The following is a 22194-nucleotide window of genomic DNA, read 5'->3' as shown; positions in this document are numbered from 1 at the left end:
CATTCATGCAGCTGTGGTTCAGGGGAAAGAGCATGTCGTCCTTTAATCACAATGTCGGAGGTTCTATCCCCGGCACAAACTGTTCCTACGTAAACGTGTCCTTGATGTAGAGGTCATAATTCATCTATGTCAAGATTACTATTATGGTAAAGAATATATATTTTTTCAATTTCATTTTCCATCACGTACAACTTTGCTCTTGTGGGGTAAATACAGACTCAATCAGATGAACCCATTAGCATCCGTGGACATAAACACGGCATCATGGGATGCTCTGAAGGTGCTTTCTTGTAAACACACACAAGGTTTTTAATTATGTATTGTCATAATTGCAAGATGGTTGTTTAATTGAACTTTATATCTGTAAATTATGGCACAATTCAAACGGGATCATAAAATGTTTTGTCCCTTGCCATTAAGTAATGTACATATTTTTCCCAAATTGGGTCCCATGCTGGTTCACTGGAAGGGACGTTTATCTCTCAATATGATTAGTAATCCAGTATTTTTAGCTACTATCTTAGCGTCCAGTCTTGGTCCTCATCCTCTTTGGCACATCTCAGCATATATTGCTCACATGCATGCATGCAAACCCCATCAGAGGGCAAAACCGCCACAGGAGGAAACAATGGAAACAAATACTCAATTGAAAGTTTACATCAGCTAATAATGGCTAATTTCAACCAATATTAATGTGACATCCATCCATCAATTAATATGAAACTATTAGTGGCACTGAGCTGGAAAAGGTAGTGAGCTAATGTTTTCAACTATAAAATGCAATTCTTCTCAACGGTATGTCCCGTCTCTCCTTCCTGTTTCATCTGGGAATGTGTCACCATACGAAGATGGACATAAATGTCTTTGATTGTTCTGTGTTGCTGGGGGACAGTAAGTGGGAAGTTTGGTTGACAAAAGGAAATCATTTGTCGATGAAACGCCACTAAATATGAGTTTGGAATGAGCAGTTGACATTTTTTGAAAAACAGTAAACAGATGGAAAAATAAATCATAACAATGAAATGAATACATAAAACATATATAATGAGTATACTGTATATGTATAATGAATATAATGAATATATTTAAACATGTACTATTTAATTTTTATAGTGCCTTTGAATAATCTTCACTCGCTATTATTTATTAATGTACTTGTGTCACTTATACAACTCCATAGAATCTTCCATTTACCTATACACACTGAACACATGAATGCTAATGCCTGGAAGCATCTTTTATTTATATCCTTGTGGAAACAATAACTTAGGCTACAGGATTAGGATATAATAACACATATACATACAGCGGAACAATGCCTGGTTATCAACATGGACGTCTGGCAGTATACCAAGAAAACAAATGGATTTAAGGGCTCAGAAATAAAACACACTTCTGTCTCATACATACACACACACACACACACACACACACACACACACACACACACTATCAATGCTCTCTTCCTCCCATTCATTAACTATTCCTTTCAGTTAATTAAAGGTTACTCAGATGGAATAAGGCTTATCTGGAGAGTCACTCTAAGCTAACTGCTGACACGTGTACACACACATGCGCACACATGCGCACACACACACACACACACACACACACACACACACACACACACACACACACACACACACACATTCAACTCCTCCTAGACTCCTCACTGTGAAAGTCATTCATTGAGTTTATCTTTCTGGAAAGATGATCAGATCTGCATCACACGCAGGGAATCTTTGTCTCCGTGTGCTTCTGTCTCTAGTTCACGTCGACTACACAAGCACACTGAGGTGAGTGTCGGGTGAGATGTGCTACCATCCAAAAATCACACGGCTGCACAAACGTATCGGGAGGAGCTGTCTGCGTAAGCGCTCATTGATGTCAGTGAGAGCGGAGGATTAAACATGTTTCAGACGTGACAGGAAGCCGTGTGTCTGTCTAAAGAGTTCCTTCCCTTTCAATGTTGGGGGGGTGGGGGATCCAGCTTTCCAATAAGAACAAGTATTTAATGCTTTCTGTGTCTGGGGCGGTGCCGTTGTTTTACCTCGATCGCCGCCAGTCACAACAATTTGTTTTCCCCATGCAGAAAAGTCAAGTTGTGCCACGCTGCTTGTGTATTTAAAAACTGCATTTTTTCCCCCCAGCGTCAGGGGCCCCATGCTGAGTTAAATGAAGGCATTTATTCTCCAACTGAATCGGGCCTGGAGATATGCTTTCATTAGGACTGCGATTAGCATAGTGCTTGTTACCGCTGGGCCTGTTAGCGAAACAGAGCTGTCTGTCTGTCTCTACACGTCCCCTCATTACAAACAACATGGAAATCAGCTGTAGAAAAGAGTTATGTGCAACACATAGGTTAGAGATGGGAAGACACGAAGAAAAGGGTTTAATGGCGGATTTTAATGTGCCTGAGCAAATGGACAAATAGTATTTTCATCTCTGGTTGGCTGTGGCAGTTAACAAGAGAGAAACAGACAATAGTTGAAAATAGTTGAGTGGAAATGATTCCCAGGGACAATCTGCATGAAGACTCAATGGAAGACGGCAGGAATCAGAATGCAGGTCGTGATGAAAACAAACATGAATCATTCAATTTTTAAACAAAGGACAACAATGTGGAAAGGCATCATGTTATGCAATGACTTTCAGTTTGTGTCCAATAATCAAAAGAAGGCCTGAAATAAATTGTGAAAGTTATGTCTTTAATATGCCTTGCATTAAGTTTCTTTAACTTGCATTCTCTCTACTGGCCATCAGGAGGCAACTCCTGTGGTGGCAAAGAGACGCCTGATTGCATGTAAGTCTATGAGAAAATGACACGGTCAGGCATGAAGTAATATTAAACAAACTGGCAGATATGACCTTTCCATGAACACACGAAACTGAATCAAATCTTACCTGAGTGGCCGATATCAGTGTATGCAGGTAAAAAATACACTATCGCCATTTAAAGCATGCACCATGGGAGTTAAACAAGTGTCAATTTTAGGACTGCTGATCTTTAGTAAAAAAATCAATGACCTCCAATCTGTGTGTAAAGATATAGACCTGATAATGTATGCAGATGATACTGTGCTGTATACTCAAGGAAAAAATGCAACAGAGGTTGCAATAAAACTAACAAAGGAATTGCAGAAGGTTGTTGAATGGATACTCTGGTCTTTAAATGTTGAAAAAACTGTAACCATGTTTTTTTACAAACTTAGAGACTGTCCTGACACCTTTGTGTGACAAACAAATAAAAAAATAAAATAAAAACACTTTTCAAATATTTGGGTGTCAACCTTGATCCTACTCTCAGCTTTTAAAATCCCATAAAACAGCTGGTTAATACAGTGAAATTTTACCTTGCAAACTTTAGATACAACAAACTCTCTCACCATTGAAGCATCACATTTGTATATAGGCGTGTAACAGTCTCCAGCATGGAACAGTCTCGAGACCACTTGAGTGAGTGGTTTTCAAACTGGGGACCCCCTAGGGGGCAAGTAGGGTCCTATGATTTCCGTGATGCGGAAAACATGGACTGAATCGTGTAATTTGACAATGAAAATTGAATCAAAGGTAAAATGCAGAATTTTCGTTGAATTTAATTTTTATTTGTAACAATGCATTTTGGATATTTAAAATTCAAATTTTGACAAGTAACAATTGGATTGTAGATATGGGAGTTTTTCCTAGAAATTATTTTATTGCAGATATCCAGAATTGGTATTTCTGGATGTCAAAAATGCGATTGTGGCTATCTGAAATTTACTAGGAAGACTTGAATTACACATCTGCAATACAGTGATTAAATGTTAAAACAGCTTTCCATACAACAGATGCATATATTTTGGCCTTTCCAAGGCATTGTTGCAAGGAATACACTCACTGATGAATCAACAAGGATCCTAGTTATTTTAAGGACCGAAAACAACATGTCATATTTGGGCCAACTGACCCTATGTCCTTATTATTTCACAGGTGTGTCGTTCTGACTTCCCTGTAGTTTCTGAGTCATGGACTACATCTGTATGGTCTCAGGTCCAAGGGCTGTCCAGATCTCATTTCACAATTTCACAACTCTGTCTCCATTTAAAATGACTATGAAATTGATATGAAACTAAAACACAACGGAAGTATTTGTTCACAGGAGACACATACCCAGTCTCCAGGATCCCCGGCTGCATTCCATTGGACATTATATCCCTCTGTAGCCCAATGATGTTGCAGACACAATGATGGTGAACATATGACCAAAGTCCACAAGGACCTGATCTAAAATTCAAGACAGTGGACAGCCATAGTGAGCAACTGATAGCACCCTTTAAAGTATAATTGTTTTTATGTGTATTACTTCTTATACTGACACTTTTTGGAGTTGCTGACCTTGGCAACCATTTTACAGCTCTAACATTTAGGGCATTTAACAGACGCTTTTGTCCAAAGTCACTTAGTAGTAGCTGTTCAGCAAGGATACCTTAAGTACAACATTGCTATGATCAAATTGCTATAGGTAAGAAAATTGAAGGGGGGGCTAAGGGGGAGTCTGAACAGGTGAGTCTTGAGACTTTTTCGGAAGATGGCAAGTGACTGTGTTGTCCTGACATTGGTTCGGGAGTTCGTTCCACCACTGAGGCGCCAGAACAGAGAAGAGTCTGGACTTTGCTGAGCGACATTTGTTTGATTTCAGCGATGGTGGTACCAGCCGGCCAGCTGAAGTAGAGGAGCGAAGTTCTCGCGTTGGGGCGTGTGGTTTCACTAGTGTTTGAAGGTAGATGGGTGCCGTTCCATTGATGGCCTTGAAGGCCAGTGACATCGTCTTGAATTGGATGCATGCTGCAACAGGGACCCAGTGGAGGTCACGGAGGAGGGGGGTCACATGGGAGAATTTGGGTAGATTGAAGACAAGGCGTGCTGCAGCGTTCTGGATACGCTGCAATGGTTTAGTCGCCGAGGCCGGGAGTCCAGCCAGGAGAGAGTTGCAGTAGTCAAGGCGGGAGATGACCAGTGCTTGGACCAGGAGTTGCGTTGCATCCTTTGTGAGGAAAGTCCGAACCCTGCGGATATTGTAGAGGGCAAATCTAAAGGATCGGGCCACAGCAGTGATGTTGGGGTGCAGGATAGTTGATCATCGAGGATTACACCCAGGTTCCTCACAGTTGACGAAGGCAATACTGTGATGCCCTTGACAGTGACCGACAGGTCCATGCGAGGGCAGTCTTTCCCCGGGATGAAGATGAGTTCGGTTTTATTCAGGTTAAGCTTGAGGTGATGTGCAGTTGTCCAGACCATAACAATGGTAGGAGAATCCATGTGATGTGATTACAGAGCCTAGTAATTCGGTGTATAGTGAGAACAGAAGTGGGCCTAGTACTGAGCCTTGAGGGACAACCATTTCCAGAGAACAGGGTTTGGACATAGAACCATTCCATGTGACCTGAAAGGTGTGATTTGTCAGGTATGATGTGAACCAGGTTAGAGCAGAGTCAGTTATGCCAAGCTCAGCCAGAGTGGAGAGGAGGATTTGGTGGTTGACTGTGTCGAATGCAGCAGATAGGTCGAGGAGAATGAGAATGGAGGAGTGGGATGAGGCTCTGGTGTCTCGCAGGGACTCAGTCACTGTGAGGAGGGTTGTCTCAGTGGAGTGAGCAGTCCTGAATCCTGATTGATTAGGTTCAAGGAGGTTGTTCTGTGAGAGATAAGATGACAGTTGGTTGTAGGCGGCACGTTCCAGGGTTTTAGAGAGGAATGAAAGAATAGTTACAGGTCTGTAGCTTTGGATGTCAGCAGCGACTAGGGTGTTTTTTTTTTTTAGGAATGGCTTCACTGTAGCCCTCTTAAAAGCTGCTGGAATGACACCTGAGGTGAGGAAGGAGTTGATCAGGGTGGTGAGGAATGGCAAGATGTCGTGTGAGATGTCTTGGAGAAGAGAGGAGGGAATCGGGTCAAGGGAACAGGTGGTGGCACGGTTAGACGTAACAAGTGCGTGAATGTCTTCAGAGGGGAGAGGGCTAAAGCTGGTAAGGCCATCAGAGTTTAGAGTTAGTGGAGATGTTTTCTGGGAGGTTATAGGAGTAAATGAGGAGCTGATGTCTTTTACTTTCTTGGTAAAGTAAGTTGCAAATTCATCAGCAGTGAGGGAGGAAGGAGGGTAAGGGGTATGAGGGGTGAGGAGGGAGGAGAACATGGAGAAGAGTTTCCTGGGGTTGGAGGCAGAAGAGTTGATCCTTGACAGGTAGGAGGCAGATTTAGCTGCCGAAACAGATGAGGTGAATTCTGAGAGGAGGTGGTGGTAGTCAGCAAGGTCCTTGTCCTGTGCCGATTTCTTCCATTTTCTTTCTGTCGCTCGCAACACTGATCTTTTGGTTCGCAGAGATTCAGACAGCCAGGGAGGGGAGGGAGATGATCGCACTGGTCGTGAGGTGGGGGGATAGCGAGTGTCCAAACAAGAGGAGAGTCAGGACATCAGGATGGAGGAGGCAAAAGATCACTATGATGTTGAGCTTGAAAGAAATCGGAAAGAGACGGCGGGGAATTCAAGTGCAGATTGGGGTAGATGGTCTAGGGGAAGGACCTGGTAGGCCCACCTGGGTGAGATAAGGAGTCCAGTTCCTCCTCCTCAACCTGTTCGTCTTGGGGAGTGTGAAAACGAGTAGGCAGTTGAGAGGGAAGCAGAAGTGGCAGTGTTTTTTGTGGTGATCCACCTCACACACACACACACACACGCACACACACAGCTCTCATGGTTAGAGTAAATATTCCATGCCCTCCCTGGCCTTTTATTAAAGCGTCAGTGTCCAACCTTTGTCACAGTGTATCCTGAGTGCATTGTTAATTTCACCTTCCCTCCTGCCACTGGGTCTTCAACCCAACAGCTGTCATTTATCTTGATGAGCCATCTACCTCAAAGCAGGAGCTAACTGGCAGCTGTGAAGCCACCACAGGTGTCAAAGATGCCGGGAGCGAATGCACTCAGAGGCCGTCCAAACGTAGCAAAACAAACTTTTTTTCTCTGTTTTTGGCGTTGTTTTAAGAAAATCTGCATCCAGACGAATCCACTGAAAACGACTCGCTGGGCGCGCTGTAGTACATATTCCAGGCCCTTATGTGGCGCTGTTTCTGCTATAAAAACGCAACACGTGAAAGCTACGGCTTCTAGCCACCCGACCACCCGATCAATAAACAACCATAAGATGACAATTTGGCCCGTATCAACAATAAGCATCAACAGCCGTCACCCTAAGGACCTTGACGAGGCGTTGTCACACGTTGGGATGGATTAATTAGGAAAAAAAATGCTTACATTCATGGATGTTAGCTAGCGGTTGTTTGTTAGCATCATAATAAAGTAGCATATCTGCGACTTTTTCCCCGGAATATCACCCCCCTCTCTCAGCTCCATTGTTTTTCATACAGCGGCCCTGATACGCCGTCGTACAGATGAGCAGAATATCTGCTACGAGCACGTAGGCCGCCGTTATTGTTGTTGTTATGAGACGTCGCGGGGGAAGAAGTCAGGCTCGAGGGTCGAGGAGCGGGGCGATGCCGTCTACATGAACACAAAACGGAGGGGTGCCGTTTTTTCTTTTCCACCCTGAGAGCTGGTTTCAAAAAAGTGCGTTTTCAGGCCGCGAAAAAGCCAGATCCATGTGGACGGCCCCTCATTCTGCAGTATGAGATTCAATGTTTTTGTCCTTTCTTTTATTAAATTTGTCCTCTGTTGACGTTGTCACCTCCTTCCTGTGGCTATCTCAACATTAGTTGGCAGTGTTGGGAGTAACGTGTTACAAAAGTAATGCATTACTGTAATGCATTACGTTTTGCTGTAACGCGGTAATGTAAGGCATTACAAAAAAAAATGTGGTAATATTTTACTCAGTACAAATCTCAGTAACGCGCGTTACAATGCATTTTAAACCCGAAATCAATTGGTCGCAAATGTTTACTTCCTCTTACTGCTAGCGATTGAGGAGAAGATGACGGCAGCAGCAGAGTCGGACTCTACATTCGCGATCGCGAGATGGACAAACGCTCCACTTTTGGAAAAGTGTGAAAGCCGGTCACACCGAGGATCAACAGCTGAGGGGCGGCGAAGAGGCGGAGGCCCCGTCGGTTTTGAACCGCTTTTATGTCCGCGTCATAACGCTTTTGGTGTGAGTTTAAAACAGTAGGTTAACTTCAAAACACGAGCATCAGACGCTGTCAGAGCGTTTATGAACAGTGATTTAGAGCTCCCTCTAATTGTCTCAGGTAGGCTTTCAGGTAATTTCGCAGCATAACACAGCGCCTTCCGGGTCATTAAAAAAATATCTGGAATGAAAAATGGCACTGTTATTTCATCCCCGAATCCCATTCATGAACACAATATCTTATATCAGTTAACGAGTCGTTTTCCGTTTCTCGTTTTCCGATTTTAAAACGAATAACGGGATAGGCTACGAGTCATTTTCCGTTTTTCATTTTTTTTTTTTTTAAGCGAAAAACATCACATTCTGCTGTGTAATGAGCTGCATTGAACACAAGAAGATCTATTGAGAACACAGGATCCATATTTCCTTTTATTTTGGCAAAAAGTAATGCAAAAGTAATGTAAAAGTAGTGTAATGCCTTACAATTCAAAGACAGTAATATTGTAATGTAACTAATTACTTTGAAATGACAGTAACAAGTAATAAATAATGCATTACGCTTTTGAAGTAACTTGCCCAACACTGGTTATATACTTTATAACATCTGTTGCAAACATTTATGCAATCATTATTTTATACAATATCTCCACAAAGCAACTGTGGTATGGTACGGTTAAGGGAGTTAGTTTCACAGTGTAAGAGAATACACAGGCAACACATTTCTCATCAAATTGTGTGACTATTTTTTTTTAAATAGTATCAATTACTGCTCCAAGACCACTCCAGGACTTTCAGTTACAAGACTTGTGTTCACCACTGTGTCTCAAAGTGTACCTAATGTTTGTTAACGTTGCATAAACCTAACTGTACATAGTTAGCTGTTGTTGCCTAAACGTAAATGCACGTAGTAAGGTTCTGTTATTAAATCGTATACATTCATGTTTTGCTTAAAACCTTACTGTGAATAGTTATTTGATTCCAGAACATGGCATTTTTCCTGTTGCTTAAACCCTAACTTTTGTTTTGTTGTGCGAAGTCTCCCCGACCGATGCAGTGTGATGCAACATTGTTGTTAGGCGACTATGGTTGGAACAATAGTGGTCGCCGAGAGGCTAAGCGAGGGAAACACTTTACTTGCCAGACGCGCTTCTGAATAATAAAAACTAAGCTCCGGAGGAATGTCGATTCACATATTTATTGAGCCAAAAAAACATAGGCGGTGAAACAATCCCACATAAAGGCTAAAATCGTCCAAAAACAGTGTAAGCTAGTGGTCAGTGGTCCCCTCACCCTCTCAGTTCATTCATTAACAACAAGTGAAGAACAGCTGATTTTACAACTCTGCTGATGTACCACCCCACCTGACTCCTCCCCGGATGTGACACACAAAAAACACTACATGACAAGAACAATACTTCCAATTGAAATACAATTGTTTTGAAGTCGCTGCGATAGACTGGCGACCTGTCAAGGGTGTACCCTGCCTTCGCCCAATGATTGCTGGGATTGGCTCCAGCCCCCCCCCCCCCCCCCCCCCCCCCCCGTGACCCTGAATACAGGATCAGCGGTAGACAATGTATGGATGGATGGATGGATGTTTTGAAGTCATGCGCAGCGACACTAAAAAATGTATGTCCATCTACACGAATCAACTTCATTTTGTGACCCTTTGATAAACTGCCATGAGATTGTTTTGATTATTCAGGTGAAAAAATATTTTGTGTACAGCTTTGTAAGGATTAAGGATGTTGCTGTTGAAAGTACATCTGTATTCTACCAAATAGTTTGTTTGACTGACATTCAAGGGGTGCAAGATCGTATGTCAGTTCAAAGGAGGATAAACTCAAATTCAGAACTCTATGCAGGCAGGTAGAATTGAACATAAAGCAAGCTTTAATATCAAAAGCTCAAAAACAAAATCAAAGATAGTACAAAGGAAAAAATACCCCAAAAACAAACTGTAGACAACTGGACTTGCGTGGTGTAGTGGGTAGCACTGTCGCCTCACAGCGAGAGGGTCCTGGGTTCAATTTCCGGGTCAGGTTTGTGTTCCTTCTGTGTGGAGTTTGCATGTTTTCCCCGTGTGAGCGTGGGTTCTCTCTGGGTTCTCGGCTTCCTCCCACAGTCCAAAGACATGCAGGATGGGGATAGGTTCAATGATGACTCTAAATTGGCCGTAGGTGTGAATGTGAGTGTGAATGGTTGTTTGTCTCTACATGTCGGCCCTGTGATAGACTGGTTACCTGTTACCTGAGTTTGCACATTCACCCCGCTCACACAGGGTGAACATGCAAAACTCCACACAGAAGGAATCAAATCCGAGACCCTCTCGCTGTGAGGCAACAGTGCTACCCACGACTAGTGATGTCCAAATGAAGCTTCATGAAGCATTTTCTTTATTTTCTGAGCCCAAAAATGAACAGTGTATATGGGAACTATAAAGAAAATTAAAAGTATAGGTGTATTCTTGCGGTGCCAAAAGGCGCAACGAAACATTTTGGGTGCACCTAAATTATGTGCTGGTGCACCTTAACGAAGCAAGGGGACTAAACACATAAACCTTTGCCATGAGTTCTTTTATACGTGAATGTTGTGTTGATGATAATGTTTTTTTTGTTTTGTTTTTTAAAACAAGGTTACATTTCGGAGCTTTTGCAGGATATACAAGGCATTAACCAACCACACTGTGCGACATAGACATTTTCAAAACGTATGCTAAAGTCCAACAACATGGACAGACTCCGTTCGAACCAAGATGGCAAACTTTATTAATCCTTTCAAATTTGACAAAGCACCGACCAGATCCACTCTCCATTTTCTTCCTGCCTTTCACACAGACATAATCATAGTCGAGAAATATACACTGCATCACTGCTTACCAGAGAGAAGTCGTATGAATTCAGAGCGTTTCGCTACAAGGAAGCAAGTTCCCTTTGAGTTTACCTCAGACAGACTGCCAGACGACCCTGGTCCTTGGTCCTGCCAGCAACTATTAAAACCTTTCATGAAAAAGTGACGCAACTGTTGCAAATTTGCAGCGAGTATTTCTTATCTTCGTGTTGTTTATTATTCACACCCCTAATGTGTAAAGGCTAAAGGATTCAGAATTTGTTGTATTCTAGCATAAATCAATGATTTATAAATGATAAATGACCTTGGCTTGTTTTGACACAAACGTGGCTGAGGAATCTTGATGTTTGCGTGTTCACACAGCACCACTTGAAAAGAGAAAGCTGAGGTTTCTATAATATGCATCATGTATATTTATTTAATATTTTTTGTACTTGTAATTGTATGTTCCACATCTACATGAAAGCTCTTTAGTCCTTATTTATATTTGTATTCTGTATAAATAAATGTATTTAACGATGAAGTCTAACTTTTTCTTGTTTTAATTTCACAGATGATGGCAGGCAGAGGTAGTTTATGACCATGATCCTCAGCCTGCCTTAATAGTGTTGTTGTCTAACACTAACCAAATATACCTACGTTGGAAGTTTATTTTGAAAAGACGCATGTAACAAGCGGAAGCTGACGTGCCAGCCCCAACTTACCCAAATGTGACAATGGAGGAGCACCTATAACAGGGCTATTCAATTGGCGACCCCCAGGCCGGCCCACAAAGGAATATTTACTGGCCCTTTTAGTGGGAAAGAAAATGCTGGCCGTTTAGTGGCTTCAGTGTAGACTTGTTCCACAAGGCGGCATGTGACTTTGACAAAGATGACTGCAATTTGCTCCCATTTCCTACCAACAGTAAAGTGTTTTTTTTACCATGCTAATGCAATCCCCTAATATTCATACATGACTTACTGTGTTTTAAACCAGACCACACTTCCCTTACCCAACAAAGTCATTTTTATGTCTGTGGTGGCAGATCAGAAAACCCTCATACAAGAGTAATACATTATCATTAGATTAAAATGAGTTTTACTGTTTGATTTGGAGATATGCATGCATGTTAAACTGTCATTACGAACTCTGTGTTACTTGATTCACTTCTGCTTTTGCAGATTTCGGGAGAACCTGCTTGGTGGAGCTGGGAGGGCCTTCTGTTTGTACCGGCCCACCTAAAAGCACGGCCTTCTGAGAGTCTCACTCTCTCAGCTGAGCCTGCTTCATCCACCTCAGCCTGCTTCCTTCTGTTTCGTTTGTTGCACAATCCAACCCATATCAGGCCTACGCAATGTTGTCACACATCCACATATTTCTAACATGTCTGATATTCTACATACACACCCCCCTGTTGAGTTTAATAGATTATTTTTTGACTGGTTTATCATCCCTCCCATTTTGTAACAAAACCAATATAAGATCTGAAAATGTAAAAGACAACGACTTTTGTCCACTTCCATTTGTATATTTACTGTGACATTTACTCCGGGGCCTTTGAGTTCTCAGACAGCTCATCAGCTGCTGCAGTGACCTCCAGACCTCTTAGTCTTCTATCTCTTCTCTTTTACCTCACAGAACAAAATGCCTGGAGGATGCCGCTCCGCACAGCCCAGTGATATTTTGTCTCATTCTGCAGGTAGAAAGAAAGAACAGTTGTTGGAGGGAAGGCAAATACATTTCATGAGTCAGTGAATACGCACAATTACAACTGTCAACAGAGCACGCTCACAAGGGGGAACTCAAGTGGACAGATGATAACTTTTCTATCTGAGTTTTGGGCAGTGGTGGGATGAATGCAGGGGCATTGCTTTAAAAAAAGACAAATCAATAAAAAATAAGCGCTCTGCAGGTGATCAGCATGTTTTTGCTGATATTATCTTCACTTTGGCTTCTAAACTTTACGGTGCATACAAGCAGCTCTCTTGGTTTCTTTATGGCTGAGTCTGTGTGTGATAAAAACCTGGTCAAGCAATCATGTACTTAATAAGGCATTTCAAATTAAATGACTCCTCCAGAGTGTATCATCTTCTCCAAGTAGCTGTCAATGACCTCAAGATTAGGCCTTTTTGATTTAAAAAGATTTGAGGGTTGACTCATGAGATAGCTATTTCCATCTCTGCTTCTCTTCTCAGGAAAATGTGATTATGAATCTAAAAGCTTCAAAGAGATTTCAGTTGTCTCCATGAAATGGTGAGTGTTGGGTGTTGCGTAGTCTATACTACAAACAGTGTAAGCCTGTGACATAATCAGTTTAATTTATTTCACTAAAAGAGTAATCAGCTGACACACCTGGTATTTATCAGCTGTTGTTTTCTGACACCTGCACCTGCTCCTGGTAATTTAAAAAGAATACATTGAGGAAAACTGCATATAGTGGGCCCTAGTTTCGTGGCGCAGCGCAGGGCGGCGCAGGGTGGCGGAGCCGGCGTAATGCAAGTTTCGACCTGCGCAGCCTTGCGCACGGTCAGTTTGGCAGTTTGGTGGATCGCCTGCGCCAAGATGGGTGTGGCGGCGCAGCAGGGGGAGGCGTCACAAATTCAGCTTGGCGTAGCGGAAGTTTTGTGGCAAAAAGCCTCGCCGAGACTTCGCCGAAAGCCCGCCAGCTCCAACCTGGTCTACTCTCGGCGCAAGGCGCAAGGCGTAAATAAAGTCCATTCATTCAAGGGGAATCACAGCTGGCGGAGTGGAAGTTTGGTTGGTACGGCGCGCAGTGGGCACACGTCACCGAGACCTCACAGGCAGGTTTCCACAGTTCCAGGCACATTTAAATGCAATAAACAATCACAACAAACACTATTTAATGCAACTAACTGAATCAACACGTGAATTTATATCTATATAGATTGTTCCGTCACATCTGACGTCAGATCAAAGGCGGATGGCACGCGTAACAGAAACTCAGCCTCTCGGACCAAAACATCTCCCTCTCTCTCTCCTGTTTTTTATAATATCGGCATTGTTATTATTATGATACGCACGCACAGCGCGTGATGCGCGTGGTGGGAGCGGCGGCGCTGCTTCTGTCATCGGGTTGTCAAGTGACGGAACTTGCACTGAACCTCCCCTAACGCATTAAAGGTGAGGAGAGGAGCTCATTTGATTGGTGAAGATCTAAATCGGCTGTATTAATCCCAGTCCACGCCTCGTCTCCTCCTCGTCTCCCACTCACGCCTTCTTCTCCTCCCTCTTTCCCACTTGCGCTGGTGGGAGTGACGGGAGGTGTGCCTGCGCGAGCCTGCGGGGTGCACGAAACTTGCAAAGTCCAGGCGGACACACCCCGTCGGCGTGGCGCAGGTGCGCTGAAAGCTGACTGCGCCTGGTCTACGAAACTAGGGCCCAGTGAGTGGAAATTTATACATGCAATACTGACATAAGATGGGTATGTAGAGCATCATAGTTTGAAATGTATGGCCACTGACAACACCGCCTTTATTAGAAGAGTTTAGAGTGGGAACATTTTGGAGTGACATAAGAAAAAAATAACACTCATATCTATATTAAATGTGTATGTAAATGTGAAGCTGCCGCCAAGAGACGTTGGCTTACCATAAAGATTGGCTGGGAACAGCATGCAACAGCTAGCCTGGCTCTGTCCATTAAGTAACACAATCTGCCCTGTAGCACATCTTCATATATTCAGGCTTTTTAGATGGCTTACAGCAGATATGCCTCTCTCTTTTCCGAGACACTCTTCTCGTCTACAAATAAACGTTGATATCCTGCTTTCAAGTACAGTAAAGACGGTTGGTTGTGTTCCACTTACAGCTTTAGTGATATGCACAAAAACTACAAGATTTACCAAGCCATTTAATGTCTTCTCCTACAAAATGCCCTTGGTTTGATCGCATCCAGAAAAAGCATAATTGTCTTTCATCACAGTATACAAGTGGCAGTGAAAAAAAAAGGAAATAGGAAATGCACACAAAGGCTTTTCAACCCCTGCAGAATCTGAATGCATTCTGATTCGATCAGGCAAATATTTTATTTTATCCTGTAATTAAAGTGATTTCATTAAATCAAGGAGTCTTTGTCTCCGCTGCTAACGATCCTGTGTCGAGGGATTATATGAGGCAAACAGGTGAAGGCAGTAATGCCAAAATATGAAATTATTGAAGGAGAAAAATAAAACAAAGAGCAAACACATTTATTCACAGGGTGTGATTCAATTTGCATGCTGTTTCAAAACTGATTACTCCCTTGGCACAAACCACTAAAGAAGCAGTGAACTTAGAAAAATACTTTCCAGCTTAGAGAATTTGACACATTACAATGAAGAAGTTCAATTGCTGTTCCCAGCAGCACAAAAGCATGGAGCAGACACACACAAGGCTCCTTGCTTTAGCTGTACAGTGGGTGGAACATGGCTGCCGTGCACACATAGACGGCAGATGGGAATCGACTCGGAGCCACGATGGCCACAGCCTGGGCCCCAGCAGGAGCCCCTCTATACTTAATGGCACATTATTTAAAGTCTGAAAAACGCTTGTGGGTGTGAAGAATATATGATGAAGTCAGAGAGATAATTTTATTATGATTCTCCGAAATGAAAAGACACAACATGACAAGAGATTACATTTAAGACAAGATGGGAAAACTACGTAGACCTTCTTGTCGGCATTTTGACGGACATGGTTGTAAAGTAATTTTTATTTTTAAATGAAATAATAATCATATACACACTAGCTGACTGTTCTGTGTGCATGCTGCAGTAAAACAATAACTGTTGTCCATACACAGTCTAAGACAACACTGCACACGATGTGGTGTACACTGTATTGTAGGTGTGTGTTTTAAACAATAAATAAAGTCTACAGAACAAACTTATAGATTATGTATTTATAAGGGCACGAAGTGAAAAGATGAACAGGGATACAACAGACTGTACTGTAACTGTCCATGTCAACAAACCAGAAGCAGATTAATTGTATTTTGTACCGTCCTCAGACAGACCACTTCTCATGTGTATGGTAAATCCAGTTTCTGGCTTTCAGAACAAAATTAACAGACTCTCTGTACGTGGGATTCCAGGTCCTGCTAATACTTGCTTAACTGGGTGGAGATCCTGCAGCAGGCACTCCTTCTGCACCAGAGGCGCAAATGCATCAGCACTCGTTCTCCAAGGCCTCCAGTAGATAATTGTGTTGTGCAAATGGTCAGTTTTTTATATACAGTAGCATCGTCCACTGAGTAGCATCGTGAGATTGTTAACAACGTGAAACATTCCATCCATCACTATAGCTGTAGTCACCTCTATAGCATGTCATCGTCCATGCCTGTCTTCTTTGAGACTCACTCAAGGACACTTCAGCACAAAGTGATGTTTGGATTGGAGCTGTCCCACTTGAAGTTCATTGTTTGTATTCAATGCACTTTATATATTTTTAGCGTATGAAGCTATAAGGGACTACGAGCATGCGGTTAATTTGGTATGTTGTTATACAGAGCATCTGTTTTTTGAACAAACCATCTCCATACAGCCCCGGTTAGTGTCAAAGTAAACAAACACATAGCGAAGCTATAAGTTGACACCACATGTGAAGATTATATGGTAGCAGTGTTATTTTGACTGGCTCTCAGAGTTTCAGCAGTTTGTGGAATTTTCCATAATCTTGCCCTGCTGTTGGTTGGGAGTTTTTCGTCTTCTTTTTTAAACTGATGACTATACATTTAGTATTGTATGGACCGAGTAGTAGTAGTAGTTATAATGCTGTCCCGTTTGTTCGGAGCAGCTGGCTTGACATGATGAGTTGCACCTTTAAGAACAAGCAGAATTGTTTCTCATAAAGGCCATTGTTGTTCCAGAAGGGTTTACAAAGCCTTCATCATCAGCCTTCGTCCAACATACAACCCTCACTCAGATGAGGGAAAAACTCCCACAAAGTGAAACCATTAAAAAAGGGGACAAATTGAAAGAAACTTCATGATGGATCCTTGTCCCGGGATGGACAGAAGTGCAACAGAGCTGCACAGAACAAACAATATGACAATTAAAATTATGAGAAAATGATTACAGCCAACAATGACAGCAGCAGCATGATAATGGTGATAACACCAATAAAGTAGCAAACAAAGATATGACTAATAATAATTAAAGCAGTGGATGTCGAGCAGGACCATGGCAGAAGACATAACCAAGGTCCGGGTGTAATCAACGCTGGACTGGCCATCGGGCATATCAGGCATTTGCCCGAAGGGCCGATGGCGATTTTGGGCCAAGCCTTTTTTTTTTTTTTTTACTAATGTTACTAGTGTTAGTAATGGTATTAGTCATGATACCTATTCAGTGTTTCCCACACATTGAATGGACTTAACTAGCAGCTCTAATGATAGGCCTAAACAGGAGGGCAGCAGCACTTATTATAAGGAGATCCTCGCGGCTGGTTTGGTTCATCAACGCTCTGTTTTCCCTCGTCGCCATGGCCAGGCGTCCCCCGCGCCTATCCCCCCCTCAGCTGCGCGAGTTTGACAGTGCGTGCGCGTATGTCAAAACCAAAACACCAAGGAAGGCTGAGGAATAGTCACCCACTTATATTAATAATAATAATAATAGTCATAATAAACTAATAGTATAAAGCAGCCATCCCCAACTAATTGGGGATGGTTGGGAACAGACAGAAGGTGCGGCAGCTCTAGAGTCACGAGAAGACAGCCATGAGGCAAAGGCAAGACAAGACCCTTTCAGAACACCCGACTCCCGGTCACAGATATCAAAGAGGTCCGGTGGATCAGCAATATCGTCAGCGGCCGTCAGAGCACGAGCCAAGTCGAAAGCAGCGAAAGCCCAGCTGACTTTCGCTGAAAGAGAAGCAAGCGTAATGAGGCAGAAAGCTGAACTCGAAGCCAGTCTCCACGTTCTCACGAGCCAGAAGATGGCCGCTGCCGCTGAGGCAGCAGCTGCAGCATATGAGGAGGAGGAGATTGAGAGCGGGGAGAAGCGCTATGAGCCATACGTCCCGGGTAAGCCTTTCGATGCCTATGAACATGCAAGCAACTACGTCCAGCAACACTCAGCAATGTTTGGCAGAGAACTACCGCCATCGATGCATACGCCGCTGGATGCCTACAGGATGCTGGGCGCCTATGGATCGCCGCCACCAACTCACGCGCCGCGGGACTCCTACAGGCCACGGGCATCAATGCATACGCCGCTGGACGTCGACAGACTACCCCACCAATACACTGGAGCAGCTGCTCACACAAACCCAAAGCCAAGCGGACCGTCTCCATTCAAGTCCTACCCGCAGCCGCCTCGTCCACCTTCTAGTCCAAACACGGGACCCTCCCCTGAGCCGCAGCCAGCACAAGACCTTGCCAGGTACCTAATGCGCAGAGAACTAATGAGCTCCGGCCTCCTACAGTTTGATGACCGTCCCGAACATTATTGGTCATGGAAAGCATCATTCCTGAGTGCCACACAGGACTTAAACCTGACACCCAGGGAAGAACTGGACCTGCTGGTGAAATGGCTCGGTGGAGACTCAGCTGAACAAGCGCGGCAAATCCGTTCAGTGCACGTCATAAATCCTGCTGCAGGGCTCCGTATGGTGTGGCAACGCCTGGAGGAATGCTATGGGACACCAGAAGCTGTAGAACAAGCACTACTTAAAAAGATTGAAGTGTTCCCCAAGCTAACCAACAAAGACAACGCTAAACTCAGAGAACTTGGTGACATCTTGCTAGAATTGGAGTGTGCCAAAGAAGAAGGATACCTACTGGGCCTTGCCTTTTTGGATACAGCTCGTGGGGTGAACCCTATCGTAGAAAAGCTACCCTACAACTTGCAAGAGAAGTGGGTAACCATGGGATCCAAGTTCAAAGAAGAACACGGAGTAGCCTTCCCCCCATTCGCTCTGTTCTCCCAATTCGTCCGGCGACAGGCCAAGGTGAGGAATGACCCAAGCTTTGCCTTCAACACCTCCAACAGCCACGCGCCACAGAGAGCAGCCGTGAAGCCCGGCTACAAACCCCAAGTAAGTGTGCATAAGACGGGAGTCACACCCACACCTTCTGACGGTGACACCAGCTCTGTGGAGAAGAGAATAGGTGAACCAGACCGTGAGTGTCCTATTCACAGGAAGCCTCACCCACTGAGAAAGTGTAGAGTATTTAGATTTAAACCTATAGAAGAACGTAAAGCTTATCTGAAAGATAACCACATCTGCTTTAAGTGCTGCGGCTCAACTCAGCATATGGCAAAAGACTGCAAAGTGTTAATCAAATGTGACGAGTGCAATAGTGAAAGACACATCACGGCTCTGCACCCAGGCCCTCCTACCTTCAGCGAGAGAGCTCACGTGGCGAAAGAGGAAAGCGGGGAGCCAGATGAAGACGCACCCACAATCACATCCAAATGCACAGAGATATGCGGTAATGCAGACAGCCCACGCTCATGTGCTAAGATCTGCCTGATCAAAGTCTATCCTGCCGGGAGAAGAGATCAAGCCGTGAAGATGTATGCTGTGCTGGATGAACAGAGTAACAAGTCGCTCGCAAAGACAGAGTTCTTCAACCTCTTTGGTGTCAAGGCCAGTCCAGCCCCATGCACACTGAGGACCTGCGCGGGGACAACAGAGACCTTCGGCCGCCGAGTTGACAACTTCATGCTTGAATCTATGGACGGAAAACTACAACTCGCCCTCCCCACACTAATCGAGTGTGACATGGTGCCGGATGATAGGTCTGAGATCCCATCCCCTGACATTGCAGAGCAACACTCCCACCTCCAGCCAGTGGCGAACAAGATTCCAGCTGTGGACCCCGACTCCCCTATCCTCATGCTTTTGGGAAGAGACATCCTCAGATTTCATAAGGTGCGTGAACAAATCAACGGGCCACACAACGCTCCATACGCACAAAGGCTGGACCTGGGCTGGGTCATCGTGGGTGTCGTCTGCCTGGGGGCAGCCCACAAACCAGCCCACAACCAAGTGAACGTGTACAAGACCAACGTGCTGCAAAATGGACGAACATCCTTTCTCCATCCCTGTCCAAACAACATCCACGTAAAGGAGTTCCACAACAGTGCACCGCAACGACACAACCCTCTCTCACTTCCCAGTGATGAAGACACAGGCTGGGCAACAAGCACAGACAGCCTCGGTCACGCAGTGTTCGAAAGCTCCAGAGACGACAACAAGACAGCGTTGTCATTGGACGACAAAGCGTTCCTGACCATCATGGACAGAGAGGTCTTCCAGGACGTCGACCACAGCTGGGTAGCACCCCTACCATTCCGGTCGCCGCGACGACCTCTTCCAAGCAACCGGGAACAAGCAGTCAAACGCCTCTGCTGTCTCAGAAAGACCCTAGAGAAAAGGCCAGAAATGAAAAGTCACTACATAGAGTTCATGCAGAAAATGCTGGACAACGACCAAGCCGAATGTGCACCACCTCTGAAGGCAGGTAAAGAACACTGGTACCTCCCCACATTTGGTGTATATCACCCAAAGAAGCCGGGTCAAATAAGAGTGGTATTCGACTCGAGCGCGGAATGTGACGGCGTATCCCTGAATGATGTACTCCTCAGCGGCCCAGACTTGAACAACACACTGCTGGGAGTGCTTCTGAGGTTCCGCAAAGAGCCAATAGCTGTTACAGCTGATGTGCAGCAAATGTTTTACTGCTTTGTGGTCAAACGCGATCATAGAGACTACCTCCGCTTCCTCTGGTACGAGGACAACGACTTAGACAAGAAGGTGGTGGAGTATCGGATGAAAGTCCACGTATTTGGGAACACCCCTTCACCCGCCATTGCCATCTACTGCATGAGACGTGCTGCAGAGAAAGGTGAGACAGAATATGGCTCCGATGCAAGACAGTTTGTGGCGCGGCAATTCTATGTGGATGATGGGCTGACATCTGCTGCCTCACCCCAGCTGACAATAGACCTCCTTATGAGAACCAGACAGATGCTGGCAGATTCCAATCTGCGGCTACACAAAGTGGCATCGAACAACGAACAGGTGATGGAAGCCTTACCCGAGGAAGACCGCTCCAAAGACCTGAAACACCTGGAACTCGGCGTCGATCCTCTGCCCCTCCAGCGAAGCCTGGGGCTCTCCTGGAACCTGGAAACAGACAGCTTCACCTTCCTGGTGTCCCGAGAGGAGAAGCCATACACGCAAAGAGGTATCCTGTCCACAGTAAATAGTCTCTACGACCCCCTGGGGTTTGTTGCTCCTATAATTATGCAGGGAAAAGCGTTAGTACGGGAGCTCTCATCAGAGCAAGGCTGGGACACTCCACTTGACCCCGGCAGAGAAACAGAGTGGAAGACGTGGAGAGATTCACTCATATCCTTGGAAGACCTACACGTAAAGAGGTGCTATATCCCCATTCTGCTGTCTTCAACACAGAGAAGAGAACTCTGCATCTTCTCTGACGCATCGACAGTGGCGATAGGGGCTGTGGCTTACCTGCGAGCAATCAGCGCTGACGGCAAAGCACACGTGGGATTTATTATGGGAAAGTCCAAGCTGGCTCCCCGGCCTGCACACACAATTCCTCGGCTTGAACTATGTGCAGCTATGCTTGCTGTTGAAACGTATGAGCTGATCCGAGATGAGATGGACATCCATGTGGACGCCGTCCGATTCTTCACAGACAGTAAGATAGTCTTAGGCTACATCCATAACTCATCCAGAAGGTTTTATGTGTATGTGTCCAACAGGGTGAGCCGCATAAGACGATCTACTCACCCGGACCAGTGGTCCTACGTCCCCACGGACAGAAATCCTGCGGACCATGCGACAAGGTACATGCCTGCAGCACAGCTACAGCAAAGCAGCTGGCTCTCTGGGCCCAGTTTCCTAACACACACCAATCCAGAGGAATCCTGGGGTCTCACAGCTTCACCCTGGTGGAGCCTAACACAGGCGCTGAGATCCGACCTGAGGTCACCGCTCTGGCTACCAGGACAACGGATGCCCGGCTGGGCACACAGCGGTTTACAAGATTCTCAAGCTGGAGAAACCTTTGCAATGTCACAGCCAGACTCATCCACATTGCTGCATCTTTCAAGGGAAACGTAGCCAGCACAGAACGTCATGGCTGGAGCCATTTCAGAGACACACTCACCACAAACGAACTGTCACATGCAAAGTGTGTGATTATCCGTGCTGTTCAACATGAGGCCTTTGAAGAGGAACAGAAACTCCTTGAAGAGGGTAAGCCACTTCCT

Source organism: Eutrigla gurnardus, assembly GCF_963514095.1.
Source record: "Eutrigla gurnardus genome assembly, chromosome: 18".
NCBI classification, from domain to species: Eukaryota; Metazoa; Chordata; class Actinopteri; order Perciformes; family Triglidae; genus Eutrigla; species Eutrigla gurnardus.
The sequence above is the reverse complement of the archived record's forward strand: the minus strand, read 5'-3'. Positions refer to the sequence as shown.